This window comes from Ambystoma mexicanum, chromosome 2p (genome assembly GCF_040938575.1).
Source record: "Ambystoma mexicanum isolate Mex_15411 chromosome 2p, UKY_AmexF1_1, whole genome shotgun sequence".
In the NCBI taxonomy this organism is placed as follows: domain Eukaryota; kingdom Metazoa; phylum Chordata; class Amphibia; order Caudata; family Ambystomatidae; genus Ambystoma; species Ambystoma mexicanum.
In genome coordinates, this window is record NC_090923.1 from 631,443,276 (window position 1) to 631,462,877 (window position 19,602).

The window sequence follows — 19,602 nt, forward strand, 5'->3', positions numbered from 1 at the left end:
GTGCTTTATATTATTATTAGGGGTAAACATTTCATGTTGTGGGCTACTATCCAGGAATGAAAAAGTCACTTGCCCCTCTATTTTCCACATACATATGGCACACTATTTATTACTCACTAAGAGTCCCTTTTCACTGACCAATGGCTCGTGTTGAGTGCACATTTTGAGGCCTGTAATATTATTGCAATATATTTTCATAGTGCCAACCTACATTGGGAGCAACAGAGCACTGCACAGCCCAAACTGCAAAACATTGGTAGCAAGAATTTAAGAGGTCATCAGGTAAACATTAGTGATAATTATCAAATATAGGGATGGGCAGTAGCCAAGATAGCCAGAATCTAGGTTACGCCATGGTGTTGTTGGAACAGCCAGGTCTCCAGTTGGAGTTCCAGAGGACTTGGCCTTAGCATGAGAAGGACTGTTGCCTAGTTTTGTCCTTCAGAGCCTAGTTTTCACTCTGGAGATGGTGCTACTGCAAGTTGATCTTGTGCCACTCGGTGTGTTTCGTGTGGCCGTTAGGTAGGCTGGCTGCGGCAGGAAAAAGGCCTTGTTCGTGAAGAGTAGAGAACTCTGATACCAAGAGTTAAGAGCCTTTTTCACAATGCGTTGCAGGAAGAATAGATTGTTATCTACAATACAACCTAGGGATTTTGCTGAGGGGGTGAGTTGAGGGTGGAACCTGTCCAAACGCATTTCACCCAGCCACCGCTGAGTGGGTTCCTGCTTAGAAGAGTGTCCCAGAAGTTTAATCAAGTCTTGGTGGAGTTAGGTTTTATGAAGGCACTCGTCATCCATGTTCGAAAGGCTTCAATGCTTGGGGAAGGCAAGCAATATCTTGTGGGCCCTTCTCCTAGAAGTGCACAGTGTATCATCTGCATACTGGGGTCATCGTCAATGATTATGCCCAGCAGTTCCATGAAGAGGTTGAAGATGATTGGGGAGAGAATGGAACCCTCCAGGACTCCAGAGGTGATAGGATAGTGTTTGGACCTGAAGGAGTCTAACTGGAAAGCCTGGTGTCTGCCAGAGAGGTAGGATGTGTACCATTTCAGGACAGTGCCAGAGAAGCACGTCCTGTGTGCATGGAGGATGAATAGTGTGTGATGTCGGCAATGCAGGATGCAACCGAGAGGTCAAGGAAGACTAGAAGGCACAAATCCCTTTATAGACAATCTGAAGAGAGTTTTTGACCACCTGGATGGTGGCTGTTTGAGTGCTGCATTTGGGGCAGACCGCAGATTGGTAATACTGGAGCAGACTAAGGTGCTTAGTTATTGTAAGCAGTTGGTAAACAACTACCTTCTCATTTGCTTTGCCAATACACAGGAGGCTGGGGTTAGGCCAGTAGTTTGCTAGGTCTTTTGGGTCAAGGGTGGGATTTTTTATTCATAAATGCTGCGCAACACAATGTAACATTATGTAACACGTGGGGAGGATTGCATTCCCTCAAGTAGGACCAGAATGAACACTCACATTTCCCTTGGTCCATTTTCCTCCCTGCCGCCTGCACTCAATCGTTAGACTGGGCTGCGGGCAGGTTTCCTGAGCAGCCGGTGCCTCTGAAAAAGGCTTGGATACTGAAGCGCAGAATAGCTAAGAACCAGATGGGGAACCGAGAGGGAGGTCTGCTCTACACAGGAGCTTTTTTGCAGGGTGAACAGAGTTGCAGGGAAGAGAACTATGAAGAGGAATCCTAGGGCTTTTTTTTATCATTCTACTGATTATATCCATCTATTACTTTTTCACAAAATCATTGTTACTTAAGGGGATGGTTTAATTTCCATAGCAGAATTAAACATGGGCCTGTTTCTGAGAAGTATTTAGGGAGTTCACTGCTCACTGAAGTCTTGGTGCCAGTCTGCACTTCGCAATTCTTCTGAGGTCAATATCTTGGGTGACATTACATTGGGGTAATAATAACATTTATTATTACAACATTTACAAGTGAAAAGAATCACGCACAGAATTAAAAATCTTTTTTATTATTTAAGGAATAAGCCATATGTAGGGGGGTTTACTGGCCAGTAGCACCTAGGAACCAAGTTACAAGGTCCCAGTGCTGTTACCAGACGGCAAAGCTCCATGCCAAGGGGTTTAACAGTATTAGTATCTCATGACAATGCAGGAAGAGGTAGACATTGCAGAATACTAGGTTAGGCACAGTGTGTTGCATAGGAGGAGATGGCGGAATACAGAGAGATGGGGTACAGAAAGGTAGCGGGCTAAGCCAATACGTGAATGGTGGGATCCAGCGCAACGCACCTAGCAGACAAGAAGGGTGAGCTGTCAAGGGTGGAGGGTGGCAGAGGAAGGTCATGCCGAGAAGAGTGGGCAGCAGCTGAACGCCATCAGTATAACATAAAGGAAAATGCAAACTTTATGATCAGGCCCCCCGTTCAACCAGCCAACGAAGAGAATGTGCTGTAACATGCAACTATTAAGGTGTTACTTATTGTGTATATTGTTATGGTTATGCGTGTTATGGTCTCCTGGCTGTGATTTTGATCTAATTGGTTTCAATCACCCTCGTCAGTCCACCCCCCAAACACTGCCCCATCTACCCCCCGCCTCTCTGAAGCCAAGGCCTGTTTGCCGGTCTGACTTGGACCGGTGAAAGAAGTATAATTACCAAGTGTTGGTTGAAATTTTGGACATTCGGTCAGAGATTCAATCCGTTGACGAGATAATGGCAAAGAAGGTGAACACGGGTTTTTCTCGTTTCTTCCTAGCTGCCAGCAGGTATGTCTGCAAGCGTTACAGAGATGGCTGTTTGGATGTTTCCTGAGTCTGGGGGTGTTTTTTCCAATCTTATTTGTTTATTGATATTTATTGGCATTTTGCAGGATGCCAAAAGTAAATAGTCACTGCGTAGTCCTTTTAATTGCGGTTAAACAGATTTTTTTGGAAGTAAACAAAAACCATTTGACATCAGTTTAGAAAGGGTGAAGCAGTCGCAGAGGTAGCCGCCCTCTTTCATCCCCAAAAAGACACCCAGACAGGCATGAGGGATGCAGGCGTAAGAGACCTTGGGCACACACCCATTCCCCACGGATCATAGCTTGCACAAAGGGTGCGTCCATCTCCAGGATGACCTATATATAAAAGAGCTCCAAATCATTATTCAGAAAACAGGCTCTTCAGCTATTTTGAAGTCAAAAAGAAGAGGAGTTCCAGGCATGACTTTCTTGTCCATAATGAAAATGATGAAGGGACAGACAAGAATCCTGATGCTGAAAGGCCAATATATCTCTAAATAAAGGCATCCAAAGATTCATTTTCGAATTTGAAAAAATCTAGAGCTCCCACCTATTGAGGAAGAGATGGAGGCAAAACACAATTGCCTATGTATATATGTATCTGTATTTATTGAGCGCAAAACCAAGACCCGGAGGCACCTGGGCAAACCAGAGAGGCAGCAGGGGAAACATAACTTAAAATAGAAAGGTTTTAAGAGTTTTCGGGAAAGCAAGTGATCAGACATCCCTCGCCAACTTTGGGGAAGTAAGTTCCACAAAACCGAGTGAGCACAGAGAAGGAACGTCCTCCGGACCTTGCCCTGTGGAAGCGTTGGAGAACTAATCGGCTTTGGGGAGCCGATCGCAGTCTTCCAGAAGGAACGTAGCAAGCAATCTTTCACTGTAGGAAAATGGCACCTACAGAATGAACGGATCGATGAACGATTATCAGAACCTTGAACCTGATACGTCTTCTCACCAGAAGCCAGTGAAGCTCAGCCAGCAGCCTGGTAGAGTGAGAAAGCCTGGGAACATTTAGAGCAAAACACGCTGTGGATCTTTGTAGAATCTGGAGCCTCTGGACTAGATAATCAGGCTGCCAAAGATGGATGCTATTACAATAGTCGAGAGAGCCCACAATCGAAGCGGTAGCTACAAAAGTTCAGCATTTGTGCGGTAGAAAAGGCTGCATTTTCCTTAGAAGTTTCAGTTTCAAGCTGGCGTTGCAGACAGAAGCAATCTAAACCTCACGCGAACCCTTTAGGGACAAGTTTTATCCCTAGGCTCTTCACACAGACACTAGGGGCCAGGAACAGGCCCAAGGAATCGGGACAAAATTCTGAATTCCAAAATTAGAAGGGGATCTGTAGAGCCAACCACCAGAATTTCAGTCTTCTCCCTGTTTAGTTTCAGATAGTTTCTGGCCATCCAGCACCCGATCTCAGTGAGACACTCCTTACCCTTAGAAGGAGGATCTGAGACCGGGGCTCCAAGGCTGAAAAATCAGCTATCGTCAGCATATGTATAAAATCGAATGCCGAAGGAGGAAACAAGGTCAGCCAATGGGCGTAGATACCTTTTAAAAAGAAGGGGCGATAAGGAGGACCCCTGGGGAACAGAAGATGGTGCTGAAAAAAAAAGAAAAAGTGAAACAGTCTGTTGGCCTTCTGAAAAAGAAAGAGGTGACCCAGGCTAAAGGGGCCTCAGACATTCCAATCGTCGCCAGCAATAGGAAAAGGATTTCATGATCAATGGTATCAAAGGCTGCGTAGAGGTCGAGGGGGATCAAAACTCAGACCTCTCCGTGATCCTGCAGTAATGCAAGGTCATCGAGAACAGACATCATAACCAATTCTGTTCCCAAAAGTGGCCTAAAACCTAGAAAGGTGAGGAGTAATAATAGCCTCCATAAGTTCCATGAGAACGGGGAGCAGCGAAATGGGACGGTAGCTGTCAGGTGCTGCAGGATTGAGTTGGGACTTTTATAAGAGAGGAGAAACAATGGCGTGTTTTAAGGAGGCCAGAATAACATCATTTGCAAAGAAGAAACGGAGCGCTGCAGTGAATAACGCAATGCAGTCCGAAGGAAGATATTGGTTCAAGTGCAACGGAACAGGCTCAGAGGCGGATGCTGATTTCAATTTGCAAATCACTTTGGCAACAATTTTATCGGTGACGGGGTGAAAGAGAAAAGCTGAGGGTGGCCTTATGGGGTGTATTCCTAAGGAGGCAGTCGAAGCTGGGATACTGGACCAAGTGGAACCAATTGAGCTCCTAATCCTGGCAATGCTTTCCAGAAAAAAGGAACTGATTTGATTACAAATTTCCTGGAAGGGAGGGGGGTGGTGCAGACAGTTCTTTTTTTTATTTTTATATTTATTTTTATTTTAAGAACCAACACATCACATCAGTGTTACATATGCATAATTTCAACATCAGCCAATATCCTCCCAACTCCGCCCACACCTTAGTTGTACATTTTGGGCCTCATCACGAGCTTGGTGGTAACCCTTAAATGCGGCGGTAACGCTATTACTGCCGCATTCAAGGGTCCGCCAAATCACGGGCTTGGCAGATTTTCCCACAGCTCTGAGCTGGGGGCAAATCCACTGCGATTTTGCTGATTTTCAGTGCTATTACCGCCGGCGCTAATACTGCTGGCGGTAATAGCGACAAACATTCCCCATTGGGCCCAATGGGGAATGGGAAATTCCTGAATGGGCCCAATGAGGAATGAGGGACTTACCGTTCCACCAAACCCATGATCCGGCGCTAATAGTGCCGGGATGTTTGGCAGTAGGGCTAATAGCCACGGCGGTAATACCACCAGGGTTAGCGCCCAACTCGTGATGAGGCCCTTTATCTCTACATTGAGTCCATAGTCTCGCCACTCACTGGGCTTGCATCCTCAGGTGCAGCAGCCTCTGATGCATCTTGGGCTGACCAAAGACACGGTCAGGGCGATCCACTGCTGTGTATCTGTACTCATGTCTAATTTCTGTTCTCGTAGTGCATTCTCCCATACCCCAGTCTCGGGCCGCCACCCATTTCTTCAAGTCCTCCCACCATCGTGCCATGCTCTACCCTTTAGCCTATTTCCACTTCATGGTTATGCAATGTTTAGCTAGTATATAGATTAAATCTTTAAGTTTATTCAGTGGTTTATTCTTCAGGCTCCTCTTGTACCTATCCAGTATGCATGCCTCGGGGCTTGTATGTCCAGACTTATGCTGCCTTGGGTAGCCGTATGGGCTACCAGCTCCCAGAATCCATGTATCACCCGGCACCACCAGAACATATGATTCATCCCCGCCCCCACTTCCGTGCATTTGGGGCATTCTTGTATGCTTGCACCTTTAAAATTAGAGATCGCCGCAGGCGTAAGGTATGCTCTGTTTGTAATATAGAGTTGTATCAATTGCAGTCTAGTATTTCTGGAGACCTTTTTATGATATATGGCATCCCATTCTTTTTCTTCGAAACCTTTACCCAATTCAGCTTCCCACCTCCCCTTGTACTTTAGCTCGTCCATCGAGGTGCTCCCAAGCAATACTTCATAGATTCTAGAGATTTCATGTCCACCCTCCGCGATATTGAGCAGGCACTCAAAGTCCTCACATTCTATCTCCTTGTCAGTGATACAGATCCACCTCCTACTGACCCCTCCTAGCACTGCCCCATGCATGTATGCCTGAAATCTCTTTTAACTCAGCAAACGTAAGTAATCCTTTTTCGTTACGCAGGTCCTCCAATGTGGCAATAGCACAGGGTTCCCATTTGGTCCGTACCATTGCAATGCCCCATGTCCTAGCCATCATAGTTGCCGCAATAGGGATCTGTGGAGAGATCGGGTCTACCCATCCCATGATTTTACAGGTTCTCTTCCAAATTTGAACACCTAACTGCACTAGATATGGAGGACCTTTTGCTTCTTTTCCGGGAGTCCAAAGCAGGTCCCATAGGCACATACTTTTGACAGCCAGTTGGAGGAGTATCGTTTCTGTCGTGGTCCCATCTGCCATCAAATGCACCACATGCCGTAACTGACATGCCAGGAAGTAAAATTTGAAGTTTGGTATTTTCAAACCCCCCTCCTTTGTGGGGCCTCTGTAACACAGTTAGCGCCACCCCGTGTTTCCCCTCTTGCCACAGGAACCTTCTATACAGTTTCTCGAGGTCCCGAAAGAATTGCTTTGGGATGTTGCTAAAGCAATGCATCAACCTGGGTAATGCCACCATTTTCAGGAGTGCGGCTCTCCCAGCCATGGACAATGGGAGCTTACCCCAAAACTCCATCTATTTCTCCAATCCCACTCTAACTTGCGTCTTGTTAAGAACATGCTCTATCTTGGGGTCGTGGTGTATATTCATCCCCAGGTATCTGAAGGAATCGGTACACCATGAAAGGGGCAGAACAAGCAAATCCTCCTTTTTCACGCTCACCATCGCAGCCGGAGAGAAGAGGCATGACTTGTTTTTATTTATTCAGATCCCTGTGAATGCACTAAACCCGTCAAGCACCTCCAATATATATGGCAGGATGGTCCCTGGGTCCCTTAGATATATAGCCCTACCATTCCCGACTGCCCCCCTTTCCACTTTTCCCCAGTCACTGAGGATGAAGTAGTAAAGATAATTGCCAGCCTCAAACCCTCCAACTGCAAAGGTAACTTGTGCCCTGCCTCAGTCATCAAGGATGGAGGCAAAGATCTAGCCCCATTTATCACTTCACTGATCAATTCTTCTTTCAAGAACTCAGTTGTTCCCAACAACCTCAAAGAAGCTTGTGTCCTCCCCCTTCTTAAAAAACCCAATCTAGACCCTAACACTCCACGAATTATAGACCCATCACAACGGTCCCTTTTCTCCTCAAAATACTAGACAGAGTGGCATACCTCCAAATACAACAGCATTTGGAAGACAATAACCTCCTAGGCTTGCGACAATCTGGCTTTAGACCCAGACATGGGACCGAAACTGCCGTCCTGGATCTAAAAATCCAAATGGACGAAGCCAAAGACAAGGGCAATCTGGCCATTTTGCTCCTGTTGGATCTATCGGCTGCCTTCGACCTGGTTGACCACCAGATCCTCACGCAAGACCTCTCGGCTGCTGCATTCTCTCAGAATGCCACCAATTGGATTCAGTCATTCTTGTCTGATAGGTCGACTAGGGTCTTCGCCCCTTCAGCTGCTGTTGACCCTGTCCCAATCCAATGTGGGGTTCCTCAAGGCTCCTGCATCTCTCCCACGCTTTACAACATCTTCGCCAAGTTTCTCTTTGACTGGCTTGATGATCTGGGTGTCAGTTACACTAATTACGCAGACGAGACCCGGGTCCTCATCACACTCTCTGGGTGCTATGAGGAAGATGTTGCAAAACTCAACAAAATTTACCTAGAAATTGAAGCCTGGATGGCCACACATAGCCTTTGTCTTAACGATGACAAGACAGAACTGCTTATCGTAGGCTCCCAGATCCGCCTCAATAAATTGGACACCAGGTACCAATCTTTCACCATCGATGGCAACCTTATAAAAGACTCTAAAGAGGTAAAAACACTAGGTGTGTACCTCGACTCCACCCTATCGCTGAAAAAACAAATAAATGCCACCATCTCGTCTACTACATATACCAACAAACTTATTAATGCCTGCAGGCCATTTTTATCCACCACGAGCTGCCTCACCTTATCCAGAGTGTTGATAGTATCCAAACTAGACTATTGTAATACACTCTTCCTCAGCACCACTACCAAAAATCTGAACAGACTCCCGATTTGACAAAATAATGCCCTAAAATGCGTTCTCAACCTCCCACGCGAGGCCCATATCTCCACTGCCAGTAAGGAAGTCTACTGGCTCCCCATCCGAGACAGAATTAAATTAAGAACCCTTGTCATTATACACAAATGCCTGTCACTGACTGCCCCACGATACCTGTCTGACAAATTCTCTAGACATAGCACATCCAGACCCACCAGAACACTGTACATGAACCAACTGAAGATTCCCAAATTCAATTTAAAAACAGCAGGAGGATCTAGTTTCCCTGTTCTCGTTGCACAATGTTGGAACACACTCCCTTTATCAATCAGATCTGAAGCTTCCTTCTGGCCTATCAGAGCCATGGTGAAATCCTATCTCTCTGTCTAACAAAATGTTACCTGCCTACTCACCGACTATGCTCCTTTACACCTCTACTCAGTACCGTACAATTTAGCTTATAATTGAACTGGACCACCATGTAACCCGGTCCTATATTATCTATTGTAGCTGCATCGTATCACATACTCTTCTATGTACCACTGAATGTATGTACCTTTTTCGCGCAACGTTATGTAACTATGTTGTCCACAAGATTAATGCACCCAGCTACCTGAGCGTTTGGCCGCGCTTTACAAATAAACAAACTAAACTAAACTAAACTAAACTAAACTAAACAGCATATTGTCGGCGTACATAGACGTGCAGACAGTTCTTTAACCACTTTAAAAAGCTCAGGTGAAGAGCAAGTGGCCGACGTAATACGATCAGCATAATATTGTGACTTAGCAGCTTTAATAGCTTTCCGATAGGTTAAACCCTGTGACTGCCATTGCTTTAATGAAAGCTGTGCAGGGGTCGAGAGGGACTTCCCTGGAGGCATTTAACTTCAACATATTCTGTTTGAGGCATCCGGCTACTTGGTCAGAAGTGATCTTAGTCCAAAAGCGCTGACTAACACAAGTATGAGATTTCAATTTAGGTTGACAAGGGGAGAAATGAGAAAAGGAAGAAGAAAGTGATCTGACCATACAGCCGGTATAGGTTTGAAAGTGGCCGTTAACTCATCAGCGTAAGTATTTATAATGTGTCTTGTACAGTATACATTCCTGCCGCCATGACATCTATTCATAGGGAATGAAGGGCCATGAATAATTGATACTGCCAAGTCCTATAAAAAAGGTAACTGGTCTGGGTATCTGAAGCAGAGGCAACAGAGACCACTTATGTGGCTCTAGTGGTGCCTACTCTTCTAGAAACATTATCTATGGTCGCAGAAGATATGGCTCCAAGAGATCATATTGACAGTAAAATTGACATTGACCTCAAAAACATTAATGCTGGACCCAACTTATCCCCAAGAGCAGGAATCCTCAAGGTATACCTTGCATGGACAACATTCAATGATTTTCAATTGCTTTACTGTGCTATGAGTTAGGAAGGTAATTGTCCAGACATTCTGCTTCACACTGAGCAACAAATACAGCTGATGTCAGGCACTGTAATCAAAGAGATACTAGATGCAGCTTTGGTAGGAGGTGCAGCCAAACCAGTCAGGTGGGACATCGTTATCTGGGTCTGGAGAACTTATACTCAGCAAAAATACTTTCATTCATTGAAGAAGACATTTGGAAATACGACTGACATTTATAGGGAAAAACATCCTCCTCTTCTAGAAAGTCATCACCTAGCTCTGAAACCATCAGGATGGTGAAAGAAACTTGGTAGAGGTGCAAAACCTCCGTCACAGCAATCATCATCTAGTAATTTCAGACTCTGTTTCATGTCTTGGAGCTCCAGGCCTCAACAAATCTGACTATGACAAAACACTGGCCTCTTACATCCTGCCAGTTGGAGGTCTTCTTCAGGCCTTTAAGAAGTAGTGAATATAGGAGAGGGTCTGGAAGATAGTTTAGGGGCGAGATTTTTGCCTTCAGAACAAGACAATGGGCCTCATTACGAGTAGGGCGGTAAGGGATACCGGGCACCGTTAAGGAGACCGGTGCCGGTAATCCCTTACTGCCCTACTACGAGTTCCCTTAGCGGGTCCCTCCTTCAACGCCTGGTTTTGCCAGGCGTTATGGACGGGACCCGCTAAGGGACTTTAGAGCTAATAACGGTACCGCAAATTGCGGTACCATTATTAGCTTTTTCCCCATTCCCATTGAGCCCTATGGGGGCTCAAATGGGAATGGGGAATGTTTTTTTCAATGGGGACATACCGGTCCCGCAAAGGTCGGAGTACACCGGTAAGTCCCCATTGAACGAGACCGGTGCCGGTACCGTTATTGGAGGCAGTCATGGCGCAAATAGCGCCATGACTACCTCCAATCTCGGAATGAGGCCCAACGACTACACCATGGCCTTGATCCCCAGTCCGGCGCTTAGAAGGTGAATGAGTTCGGCATTAAGTGCAATTGAAATCTCCAATAAATACAGTGATAAGCCCTGTAATGGGGGCAGTTAGGGCCAGTAATGTTCCACCGGCTCAAGCCATTGCCCTGATTGGCCGCATTCAAGGGTTTATCATTCAGGTTGTTAGCAGTTTTAAAAATCAAAGATGGGCATGGCAGTAGGCGGGTGATAGCGAAGATGTGGCCAGGGGAGAGGAGATAAGTGGGGCTGCTGGGAAGAGGAGTAGAGGGGTGGGGATCGAATCAGCACAGGCCCAACCAGCGGGAAGAAGGCTGGCCTTAGGACATAGGCAGGTTCTTCTGGGGGTGCTTAAAAATGGCTGACAGGTGGAGAAGCACCGGAACTCCAGAGAGAACATGGGCAGTACTTGTGGATTCACACCCACGTTCCTGGCCTCCTGGTTTGTCAGAGTCTCTCCCCAGGTGCTAATGCCCAGCTTTAACTCAGCGATGCCACCTATGAACTGATGCTAGCAGGCACCAACCCCTTCATGTGACAAACACTCCCCATGAGATAATGCTTTGTGTTGGGAAGGCAGGGGGGGCCAGGTTCGTCTAGGGCAGGACAGGAACAAACACCTTCCCTTGGGTATGTGGCATGGGGAAAAGGAGGGCTAGGGCAGTTGTACAGTTGGAAAAGAGTGGGGCTAACAAAAGAGATAAAACAACATAAATGACCATGCTTACCAAGTGTCCTTCACCTCCTGATTGCTCAGACTCCACACAGCACCTTAACAGGGGTGAACAGCCCATCAGGCAACACAACTGCAAGAGGGAAGCACCATAGATGAATACAGAGAGCTTGAGCATGAAGAGAGGAACCTGGCTGGAAACTGCAGCCGGGACGGGTCCTGAAGCTAAGATTTCAGCAGGCAAAGTCTTCCTCAGTATTGTGAGAGTCATTAGATAACAGATAATGAACAATGTTGCACGGTCAAGAGTGATAAGTAAAACACTGTAGATGGCCACTCGCACATGTTGAACTCAATCTTGATAATGACTAGGAACATGGAGTCAAGCTGAGATAGAGTTAACCTCTATGATCCCTGCAGGGAGCCCCATGAAACATGGAGCTGTGATTCTGCAAGTGAATCTGTACTGATCCCTGACAGTAAGTGGAACTCATAGCTGACAGTTTGTTATGTCACTGAATTTTCCGCTCTTCCTTTGGATTTAGGGTTTGTTGGTATTTAAGTGCCCTAAAACCTGTGGGTTACGGAGGCATTGTAAAAGAGCAGAATTCCCCTACTGACGAACGAAGAGATCACCCAGTTTGCAGTAAAGAGAATGGATCATGCTTCTACTCAATTATGTTCCCGGAGCAGGAGACATCATGTGACTATCATCTGCTGTTAGATCTCAGCAGGTGGACCCCATACTACATTTAATTAAAATTGTATTGGATTGCAAATAAACCTTTCACAATATCTTAACATGCACAAACTCATAAAAAACACAATAATAATAATACATCATTTCCAATCACATGTTGAAGTCAAATGAAACAAAACAAAACATGAATCCTATTAAAATTTATTTGTAAAAAAACTAAGTTTCTGCAGTAACTTCCACCATTGCAAGTTCGAATTATTGTACACTAATATTAATTATAACAAATGTATTTCTTATTCTAAGCCAAAAACAAACTATCACAATTATAGTGTAGATCTGATTGCCTAACATTAGGCGCTAACAAAATTCATTTGGTTCTGTAAAATCTTGCTTTGTGAACAAAGAGACTAAATATTTCTACTCTTAGACTTCTTGTTACCAACCATTCAGTGTGTAAATGGTGAAGAGTTTCAATTATATTTTTATAAAAAGCACAGTGTCTATCTAGGACTTAATTTCTTATTCACTGCCCCAAAATGTCTAATGTCCCCAGGCAGTTTGCTCTAAATTTTAAAAATACGTTTATCCATTTTCTGGATGGGAAATGAAGAGGTATTGTTGAGATCGACTGTTACCCACAAAAACATATAAATAATTAATGAAAAGTTTATTTTTCGAGAGATGGTTGTAATTCGTTAAAGGCTCTCACTCTACGGCTCTTTCTTTAACATATCCGAGGATTCCTCTGTTTTGATCTTCCTCCTCACTATTTAAATCTATTTCTTTAAGACTTAAGTTCATTTGGAAACGGAAATACTACGACAAATAATTCCCTCTGGTCAGAGCTGGGGCATTTGTGACCTTGATAGTCCTTTGCCACAATATTTCTGGAAGTTACTCCTGTTTGTCACTCTACATCTGCACTGCCAAACCTAAGTTTGGTCTTTCAGCCTGAAGTCCGTGCCCTGGATCCTTGCTAATGTAGTTTGACAGATGCTTGGGAACGAGCACTGTGAAGGGTACAGGCTACACTTTAGAGGGGTGGTTGAATCATGCATCTTCAGTACGCTGGGCATGAGTTAACACCAGATGAGTATGCCGCTTTTTTTCCAATATTTAGGTTTCTGGTATGAGCAGACTATACAGTGGACGATGTTTAAGACACTAGCAGAGGTAGTCAATTAATTTTCTTTGTACCAGTCTAAAATTTGTTCCCATCACCTCTCGAGTTTTAGCTGGAGAAGCATTCCTGCAGGTCTGTAGAGTCTTTGAGGTTCTATGTCTAGATTTTTCCACAATTTGTGACAATGCCCTAGTTCCTTTTCATTGTTTCAAGACACTGGGCCTCATTCCGAGATTGCCGGTATCCTGGTGGTAGATCCGCCAGGATACCAGCAAATGGAGGCACCATTTCCTGCACTAGGTCCGGCCGCATTGCTGCCAGATTATGAGTGCCGGAATGACAGTGTAAATCCCCATTCATGGCATCGCAGAGGGCTCGATGAGGGGATTTGTCGTAATTACTGGCAATGCCGGTACCGGTAATGAGGGCTTTGTTTTGTTTTGCAAACCCATAGTTGGGCGGTGCGGTAAAGTGCCGGTATCCACGAATACCGAATTTATTTTACCAGACCGCCCGACTTGGAATGAAGCCCATTGAATCAACATGCTTTCAACTTTAACTGCTTGTCTATCTGCTGATTAGTATTATTTATTTTTATTTATTCATGTACACGAGGAACAGTGCTCTTTTGATCACAAAAGAACATACAATAGATAAGAAATAAGATTTGACGGGAAGCAGTGAGCTTCTTACAATGGGGTGAGTTTGAGGGATATTCTGACCAGGCATTATCTCTTGAACTTAATCATGTCATGAACCGGTGTTGTCTGGCCAGAAATTGCTGGCTTTGACGTTGACTGGCAGAGGCTGTAAGGGCTTTTGAAGGAAGCTGCTATTCAGTCCAGTTGCTTAGCATACCAGTGACCCTTAATGGCGTTATTCTTCAATGGATCCTGTTTCATCATTGGCATTTGGGAAAGGCTCTCCATCCTTTTCGTGGCCAATCCCAAAGATCCTGACTTTACTGCTGGAGGGGTACCAGGAGTGACTGACAGTGGCAAATTCAAAAGTTCAATGGGCTGAATTAATTGAATTTAGTCAAACGTGGAGGAGTCTGTCACTTTTGGTGGCTCATAATTTCTAAGCCATTCAAAGGATTTATTCTACAGAGTCATTCTTACAAGGTTTGCCTTCCTCCTTGAGACCATCCACTAGTTTTGAAGATGCTGCTGACTATTCGACCAATCCTTTTGAACTACTTTAAGAAGCAGTGCCATTGATGTGCAGACTCCAGCATCTGAGGGCTTTGCTGTGTATACCTCTGTATTTCAGGGTATTGCCAGAGTCCTTGGTTCTCTGACCAGACCCTGACTTTCTTCTTAATGTGAAGCAAGAGGTAATTATTTCTTTTTTCGTCTTTGTACATCCTTGAAAGCAGCCTATCCTTAGTTGGTTGTAAAATGGGCAGTGTTACTAAAATATACTCGGACAAAATTCTATAGCAACTGTAGCTGTTTATCTCCTTTTGGGAAAGGTGAAAAAGCATGAAGCTATCATTAATGACATTAAGTGGATGGATTAAGATGTTGAAGGTGAAAATGTGCAAAGTGCCAGGGCCTTCTCTCCAAACGATTGTGCAAGGTTGATCCCTGTGGAAAGTGTCAATCTTATGGGAAGAAGATCTGGTGGTTCCCAGTGTACAGAGATGTGACCCAAAACCTGTCTTATAAAAAATAATCCAAGTAGGACAAATAACCACTGCACCGCTTTGCAAGGGAGAACAAGATGTATTACATGCAAAAGTTCTCAGACGGTCCTGTAGAATCGAACTGTCACAGAGATCCTCTCGCCCAGGTTATGCAGCGGCAAACTGCATCGTCACTATTGAGTCCTAATACATGATTGGCTAACAGGTAATAGACTAATAAATCTTGGCCATCATGTGATGTGCACCCCTCTGACCCAGACACCTTCTAAGCAAAACTGGCAAGGCCAACTCTGCTTTGATAAGACAATGGGCCATCTCATTATAACAGACGCTGCAACAGACACAAGCTGCACCCTGACTCTGGACTACATTTACTGGCATCACCTCTGCCTCTCCTAAGCCACATCATGCAACGTTCCAGACACTGCTCCACCTGTAGCTCCATTAAATCCCAGGTGCCCAATAATGACATGACATGGGCACCACTCTTGAGTCTGAATTACAAGGATTTATTTGCTTTGGTTGTGCATCTACTTGTAATTGAAATGGGATGACCGGTCTTTGGGTGAGGACAGTAGTGCTCTAAATCTTCGCCTGGACTGTTGGCATCACAAAATCCTGTGCCCTGTTCTTATATGAATGTGTCCTTCAAAGGGCATGTCCCTAACTGCCCTCCCTGCACCTAACATTTCATTCTCACCACCTGCGAGCTCTTCAGCTGGATACAATTAGTATTTATATGTGCTGCGCGGGTGCCTCTGACCTCGGCTTCTCTCTTGGGGGATGGAAATGGAATTTGTCTTGGGACTGAGCTCATCTCGCTAAACATTGCTGCAGCTCCACATCAGGGCCTCCATTCTGCTCATTGTGTACTAGACATTAAAATCTAATATGGGGGCACTCTTACCATGTCGACCCACTGACTTCGCTCTTACCACAATACCTGTCTGACTCCATCCCTTCTCTCTCTCTCTCTCTCTCTCTCTCTCTCTCTCTCTCTCTCTCTCTCTCTCTCTCTCTCTCTCCTCTCTCTCTCTCTCTCTCTCTCTCTTTCTCTGTCTCTCTCTGCCTGTCTCTCCACTTACTTCAGCTCCCTTCTTGTACCTCACTGAAAACACAACTTTGTGTAATGCTTCTAAACACCGGGCCTATAACACAATGCCCTATAAATCACCTCTGGAAATGCAACATTATTCCATTTGTTGCTCATTCTGTGTTGCTATATAATGCATATATTAGGTGTCAAAATTAACCTTCTGCTACGCAAAACTCAAATTGCTCACACTGTGGTTCATACTAATAGGTTTTTCTCAATCACAAAGTTTTTCGCCGGCCCTGGATGCTGCAAGTGCATCCCAACACCAGGATGGACATATTTATGGGGATACACTTAGTGTGGTCTCTTAAACCTTTATATCGCATTCTAAGGTTGACGTGAGGGTTTCCAGGTAAGCATTTCAGGACCCCACTATGTTACAGTCAGTGAATTCACATGAAAGGTTTGTTTGAATGAACACATGTGCTGGAGCATTATGACTTATATGTGTAAGGATGCCTCAACCAATGAAGGTGCTTGGGTATGTCCTCAATCTCTGAGGAATGTGATTAGGGAAGAGATGTCAAGATAATGCTTGATAACACCCTTTAAAATGAGACTCCTTCCTCAGCAGTACACTCAAATCCCCCCATCCCATTACATTGAAAGAGGTAATGTCAGAGGACTTTTGGGGAAGGCCCCAAGCTAGGTTTAGAAACTGCAGTGCTGATGTAAAGAGACAGGCAAAGCGCATCTGGCTGGAGCGAGTACAAGAAGGAAGAACATCGAGGCAAACAGGAACCAGGACACAGGAGATGAAGGGAGACTGAGATGTTGAACAAGTAAGTTTGGGAACCACGCATTATACAAATAATCTGGAATCCCATTAGGAGTATAGACAGAGTGGACCTGAGACTTCCCATGTAAACAAGGACATCCCAGTGGCACTGTGCAGGTTACTCCTACAGATACTCACCCTGCAAACCCCTGGCAGAGGGGCAGCAGGAGTGTCTTCTTTATTTGAACCATAGGGCGCACACAAGGAGTATACATTCACAAGACAAGCCTATATGGGTCCGGCCAGAACATACAGAGGATCCCTTCTATGAAAACAGCAATCATCACAAAGTTGCATGAGTTGCACTATGGACCTACAGGTAAAATGAGACAAAGGAAGGGGCAGAGATTGCCTACCAGACTATAGGAGACAATCTATGTCAAAGGCAAGCAATCGAGATAAGTAATGTTCAAGGCAACATGAATTCCAAACAGGAAAGCGGGAGATATGAGATATTAGAACCTGTAGCAAGGGACTTGAACAAGGTAAGTATTGCAAGGGACTGGAAACTAGATTGGTAGCGGTCTGTAGCAATGGACTTAATCTAGATAACTGAAGCAAGCTACAGAACTGACCTGGAAACCCAAGACCCATAGACAGCAGGGGCATATGATTAAGAACAAACAGAAGCAAAAGAGCAAGAGTTTTACCATTCAGGATAACGCTTTAGACTATCGAGACCTAAGAGAGTAAGGAAGGAGCAGAGCACAGAGCAGGGATGTAGATTGCACAGCCTTAGAACAAGGAACAGGGAAAGGAGGCTAGAGGAAAACAGGGAAGGTATTAGAGGTTGGAAGCTGCAGGCACTCAGCACAAGGGAAAGAAGCCAGGAGTCTGACTGGAGGCAGAGAGAGGAGAACCTAGAACAGAAGTTATAGAAAATAGACAGGGAGGTAAGCAGAGAGGGCGTGGAAAACCACAGGAGGATAGAATATCGGAGAAAAACTCACCGGCAGTGTCAGCGGTCCAAACTCCCGGACCGGAAGCACCGAAATAGAATCCAACGTCCCAAAACAAAATAGCGAACGATAGTTGGCTCACCTGAAGGACCAAACTGAGCCGAGCCACCGGCGCAGAGTCACAAGTGCACGGAGGTACCTACCCCAATATAGAGAAATTAAGGATACTATAATCCAACTAAATCAGGAGAGCTAGAGAGAGAGAATACGGGGAGCTCGGGAGGCTAGAACTGGGAAATATCACAAGAGGAGGAAAACGAACAGTGCAAAGCACAGCAGCGTTCGGAAGTCAAATTGACGATACAACGCGATGTTCCAAGGGGCGTGGTCTCCATATAAAGCTCTGGCGGCCATGTTGGGGGAATACTAGAATGTTAACACGATTCCTGAGCGTTCTAATGTTTTCACATTTGCCAGAGTTTCCAAGGACGAAGTCTGACAGTATAACCTCTTCCCTTCAGGGTACCCCCAGATTTGCTTGGGAACAACTGATGGAACCTTCTTTTGAGTCTGGGTCCATGGATGTGACTCCGGGGTTCACAGGTTCTCGCCTCCGCTGAGTAGCCCTTCCAATGCACCAAGTACTGCAATCACCCCCTGCGGTAACAAGAGTCCACCAAACGGGAAACCTTGTACTCATCAGTACTATCAACCACTGTTGGCCTTATTTTCTGGATCCTTCAGTGTAAAGGGTCCTCTGTGTATTCTCTTAGCAATGTAGTGTGAAATACCGGATGAACCCGATGTAAACTCTTTGGTAATCGTATTTAGAAGGCCACTGGGTTGATTTGCTTGAGCACTGGATATGGTCCGATGTAGCGAGGAGTGAACTTGCCCGTATGCACCCACTTGGGCAGAAACCTGGTAGATAACCAGACCAGTGTACCTTGCTTCCACTCTGGGTTAGGCCTCGTTCTGCAATCTGCCCATCTCTTATATTCTTGTCGACTGGCTTCCAACGACTTGATGTCGGTGGCATGTGCCCTCTGAATGTCAGTAAGGATACCGTCGATGGTAGGAGAGCTGGTGGCTGCAACCCCCGTCCAGGGGAGATGCTGAGGGTTATACCCGTAGGGGCAAAAAAAAGGACTCATGTGGATAGAGGTATGCATGCTGTTGTTATAAGCAAATTCCGCCTGTGAAAGGAAGGAAGCCCACTTCTCCTGTTCCGAGCTGCAAAAACATCTTAGCTATTGCTCCAGACTGGCATTAAGTCTTTCCGTCTGTCCATTACTTTGAGGGTGATATCCAGAAGACAGAGCCCTGTGGATTCCTAATTGTTGGCACAACGATGACCAGAATTTCGAGGTAAACTGAGTGCCTCGGTCCGAGATTATTGTTCTGGGCAACCCATGTGATCGGACTATGTCACGTAAGAACACTTCCGCAGTTTCAGGAGCTGAAGGAAGTCGAGCTAGGGTGGAAAAGTGAGCCAATTTACTAAATGAGTCAATCGTCACCTTTATAGTGGTCTTACCCTGGGATTCTGGTAAGTCCATTATAAAGTCTGTGGAAATATGCTCCCAGGGGTGAGTGGGTAGTTACTTCAAATTGACACTTCTCTGGCTTCACCAGAAGATGGTTCTCTAGTAACCGATGTAGCACCTCCTTTACTTGTATGCAGTGTTCGTTCAGAGTGCGAGTGAAGATGAGAATGTCATCCAAATAAACGACCACTGACAAGAATAACATGTCGGAAAAAATCTTATCGATAAACCTCTGAAAGACCGCAGGTGCATTTACCAGACC